Source organism: Stegostoma tigrinum, unplaced genomic scaffold (genome assembly GCF_030684315.1).
Source record: "Stegostoma tigrinum isolate sSteTig4 unplaced genomic scaffold, sSteTig4.hap1 scaffold_104, whole genome shotgun sequence".
NCBI lineage: Eukaryota > Metazoa > Chordata > Chondrichthyes > Orectolobiformes > Stegostomatidae > Stegostoma > Stegostoma tigrinum.
In genome coordinates, this window is record NW_026728056.1 from 472,622 (window position 1) to 477,500 (window position 4,879).

General features: G+C 44.4%; 1 protein-coding gene across 3 annotated transcripts in view; it reads left to right on the forward strand.

Moving 5' to 3' along the window:
* Positions 1–1,936: 1,936 nt before the first annotated feature.
* Positions 1,937–4,879, forward strand: part of LOC132207579 (utrophin-like) — a 101,482-nt gene continuing 98,539 nt past the window's right edge. For 2 of the 3 annotated variants that reach the window (XM_059643538.1, XM_059643535.1), the window contains exon 1: positions 1,937–2,085. The gene's annotated coding sequence lies outside the window, so the exon portion shown is untranslated. Of the gene's footprint in view, positions 2,086–2,148; positions 2,170–4,879 lie in introns of those variants that run through there. The other variant, XM_059643536.1, reaches the window with a different exon arrangement.

The window sequence follows — 4,879 nt, forward strand, 5'->3', positions numbered from 1 at the left end:
GACCAGGATGTAGTCCCGAAGATAATAAAATGTGAGGCTGGATGAACACAGCACATCTCAGGATGCTGCTGGACTTGCTGTGTTCGTCCAGCCTCGCATTTTATTATCTTGGATTCTCCAGCATCTGCAGTTCCCATTTTCACAGGATATAGTATCGATTGCTCTTGAAGTGGCTGCTGATGGCATGAGGCGATTTCAAGTTGTTATCCGGACAGATTGTTCTAACCAGACACACTGGCAACTTGAAATCACAAATTCAGTGCCCTGGCCCCTTTGTCAGCGACAGAAATTGCATGCTTTAGAAGTTTCACACCTTTACAAATGTTCCCCACCGAACCCTATTTGACACAGTTTAATTCTAATTGTATTCAGTCAGGAAGCTTCAGACAGTGTCTGCATACCGATGTGTGGGAAGACAAAGAGTTACAAAAGTTTTACACTGAATTCCTAGCTAGGCAGGAAGCTTCAGGGCAGTGCCTGCATCCCTGTGCGTAGGCAGATAAAAGACTTTAATTTGTAGAAGTATAGAAATCAATGGGATGTTATACAATAACATCTCATTGTGAGAGTACCTCATGGTCAGAGGGTCAGTACCGTAGACGTGCAGTGTTGTCTGACTGCCAATCGGGTCAGGATTGAGGGCTCTTACAGGGACAGGACTGAGGTATTTGAAATAGGGCAATGACTGGTGTGGATCCTTTTTATTTTTTTAAAATTAGACGACACCAGAAAGATTATCAACCCGATGTGATGTGATTGGGCTGACAATCAGTTGATGACAGCAGAAAGGTCAGTGGCCTGATTACCGCGGCCGGGACTTGAGATTTCACTCTTGCCGACCTTCTCATTCTTCTCACTCAATTTCACGGAAGAGCTGTTTTGAGAGAGAGTAGGAACTTTCTGAAACTGATCGCGGGCCCTATTCAATATGTATCTAACAGAGATGTGGTAAAGCAGAAACTTGTTTGATGTCCCGCCAGCTATTCAAGTCCTGGGAGACGTTTGTTGAGGGCTGATTAATATTATAATTATTCATAGTTTCGGGTGACACGATGGATGGGAAGATATTGTTCTGAATAGATTAGAAAATTAACATAGTCAGGGATTGACTCTGATGTAGACACAGGTTTGGACACTGTCAGCAACACGAGTTCAAACTGTGAAAAGGCAGTAATGCGTGGAAGGAACATTTTAATTTATAGTCTCCCTTTATGAGTGAAAAGTATGGCAAGATCATGAATGAATGAAATGCGTAACAGGAAACAGAGGACCCTAGTGAGTGGTCAGTAAAGTTATGAATGAATGAGAGCGCGATCGTGGTCACATGGAGCGCTGTGGGTTCTTCGGTGAAGAGGATATTTAGTACAACAGTCAAGAGGCTTATGATATAATGTCACAGAAAAACCACACAAAAGGATATTTGAAGGCGATGGGCCCTGTATCACTAAAGACACACCAGCCAGCCTCCGGAAGCCTTGTTAAGTGCTAACCGATATGAGTAAACAGGGCAGACCACAGGATATTCAGGGGCAAAGGTTACAAGATTAACAAGTGACCACTTTTCTGAAGAAGGGTCTAGGCCCGAACCATCAGCCTTCCTGCTGCTGGGCCTGCTGTGTTCATCCGGCTCAACACCTTGTTCTCTCAGACCACGTGAGCGAACGAGTTTGGCGTGTTTGAGTCTGACTGGTAAATATGTGATACACCATTTGATGTTACTGACTGCCTGGTGAATTGAAAACTGAAATAACTGCGGATGCTGCAAATCAGGAACAAAAACAAAGTTTCTGGAAAAGCCCAGCAGAACTGAGGGAGGTTCTGTGGAAGGGTCACCGAACCGGAACCGGTTAGCTCTGTTTTTCAACTGACAAATGCTGCCAGACCTGCTGAGCTTTTGCAGTAACTTTGTATTTTTTTTCTGATTTCCAACATCCGCAGTTTTTTTGGGTTTTTACTCAGTGTTTTAGGGTTTATTTACAGGGCGCTCTTCATTTATCGCGAGCTCTGTCTTTTAGGGTTTATTTGTGAAGGGCCCTGCCTTACAGATAGTTTACAGGTCGGCTCAGTATTCGGGTGCATGAAGAGGTGCGCTGTGTTTTCGGCTTTATTCAGCCGTGTCTTTTCCTGTCTACTTCCTGGGGGATGTGTGTTCGAGTTCTTTTTAAAGGGGTCTGTGTGTTTGAGTGTACAATTGTAGGGGTCTCTGTGTTTTACAGTGTCCTGTATGTTTTTGACTTAATTTACAGGGTAGATCTGTGCTTTATGGCTTATTTGCAGGGGGCTCTGTGTTGCAGTGCTTATACACTGGCGGGGGGGAGTTCCCTGTTTTCGGGTTTATTTACAATGAGGCCTGTGTTTTAGGGTTATTTACAAAGAGCTCTGTGATTTAAGATTTACATAGAAAGGCTGTATTCTAAGGTTTATTTGCAGAAAGCAGTGTAGTTTAGGATTTATTTCCAGTGAGCTCTAGGCTTTAGCATTTATTTACAGGAGGATCTTCATTTCATGGTTTTGTTACGGTTGGGTCTTTGTTTAAAAAAAACCCTGAAACAATGAGCTCCGTGTCTTATGGTCTAATTGCAGTGCCATCTGTGTTTTTGAGTTTATTTGCAGAGCATTCTGTGTTTTGGGGTTTATTTCCAGGAGGCTCTCTGTTTTAGGGTTTGTTTGCAGGATCCTCTGTGTTTTAAGATTTAATTTACATGGGTGTTTTTACTGCTTATTTGCATGGGTACTCTCTGTTTGAGGCACTGGCTGAGTACTGACCTTCTGACAATGTGGTACTCATTCAGATCTGATCCTCCAGCAATGAGGTACTGTGTCAGAACTGATCCGCTGACAGTAAAGCACTGCCCCCTCAGTTCTGACCCTCTGACAGAGCTGCAATCGTTCAGGACTGAACTTCTAATCATGTTGTACTCCATCAACTCTGAACCCAATGCATTGAGGTACTGACTCAGTATTTACTGTGTGCAAGTAATATACTCACTCAGAACTAACCCTCTAGCAATGTGAGCCTGCCTCAGAACTTACCCTGTAACAATGAGGCACTGACCTCAGCACCAAATCTCTAATTACTTGGCTCTCCCCAGTTTTGAGGCACTCCTTCTGTACTGACCCATGAACAATGAGGCACACACTCAAGAATGATCCTTCATTGAGGTATCACCTTATAACAGAGCGACTGACATCTTTGGACTGTGTCTAATAATGAGGCACTGACTTGGTTCTGACCCTCTCACAATGAGGCATTCTCTCAAGTCTTACTGCATTAAAATGAGGCACGCTCTGACTGATCTGAAATGCCTCAGTATAAATCCTCTGACTAATCTGAAACACCACTTCTTAGACCCTCTAAATGGCAATCTTTTAATTCTGACACCATAACAGTGACGGTCTGCCTTGGTGCTGACACTCTGTCAAAGAGACGCTGCCTCAGAACTGAGCTGCTGACAATTAGCCAGTGCCTTAGGTACTGATGAGTGAATAAAAAGGCCCTCTCTCAGCACTGACACTGAAGCAATGAGGTATTGTCACAGAACGAGCCCACAAAGGGCTCATAATTGAGGGAGTGCCTACTGATTGAAGGGTGCGGATTGAGGTGTTGCAGAACTGTCAGAGGGTCAGAACTGAGGTATTGCATCATTGTCAGATGGTCCATTCTGAGGCAGTGCCTCAGTGTCAGAATTGAGGGTATGCACATGTTTAACTCATCAGGAATGAGCTTTATGCAGCTCTATCAGAGGCTCAGCACTGACTGCCTGCCTCATTCTCATAGGATCAACACTGATATATTGAAGCACTGTTAGATCTTCAGTGCTGAGTGGGTCAGAACTGAGGGAGTGCATTGCTGTCAGAGGCAGTGCCTCATTATGCAGGTGTCAGAATTCAAGGCATGCCCCATGAATGGAGGGTCAGGACTGAGGTATTGCAGCTCTATTCAGAACCAGTGGCTCGTTGTCAAGCGGTCAATGCTGAGGCAGCGACTCAATTCTGTATGGTCAGTTTTGAGGAAGTGCCCCATTATTAGAGGGCCAATACGAAGGGTAAGTCTCAATGTAATTGTGACAGAACTGAGACAGAGGCGCATGATCAGAGATGAGATTACCTACAGTGTGGAAACAGGCCCTTCAGCCCACGAAGTCCACACCGCCCGTCGAAGCATCCCAGCCAGACCCATCCCCCTCGAACCCACACACCCCTGAACACTACGGGCAATTTAGCATAGCCAATCCACCTAGCCTGCACATCTTTGGTCTGTGGGAGGAAACTGGAGCGCCCACGTAGGAGGAGGCCCACATAGATAGCGGGAACTGCCGATGCTGGGGAATCTGAGATAACAAAGTGTAGAGCTGGATGAACACAACAAGCCAAGCAGCATCATCCAGCTCGACACCTGTTATCTCAGATTCTTTTGCGTCCATTTTCTGATGAAAGATCTAGATCAAAAACGTCAGCTTTCCGACTCCTCTGATGCTGCTCGGCCTGCTGTGCTCATTCAGCTCGACCCCTTGTTATCATAGAGACAGCACATGTTGGGTGTCTTTGCTACATCATGTTTTCTCAGTGTCATAAGAACTTAGATGAATGGCTTCAACATACAAATAATTTTAATGTGAATAAATTTACATTTGGACTCTGATAAAATAAGAAGGAACCTAGACTTGTTTGAAAATTAAATCGACTTACTTAATTCAGCCATATAATTGGCATAAAAATCTAAGAAATTAATCCTGCTCACAATCTTGGAGATGTGTTTGTTTGGAATTAGGGTGTTGAAGGTGGAGACGTGGTCAATAAGTAGGAGCTTGACGTAGATGCCCATGTTATCTGGACGTTCCAGAGATATGTGTAAAGCCAAGGAGAGGGCATCTACCAT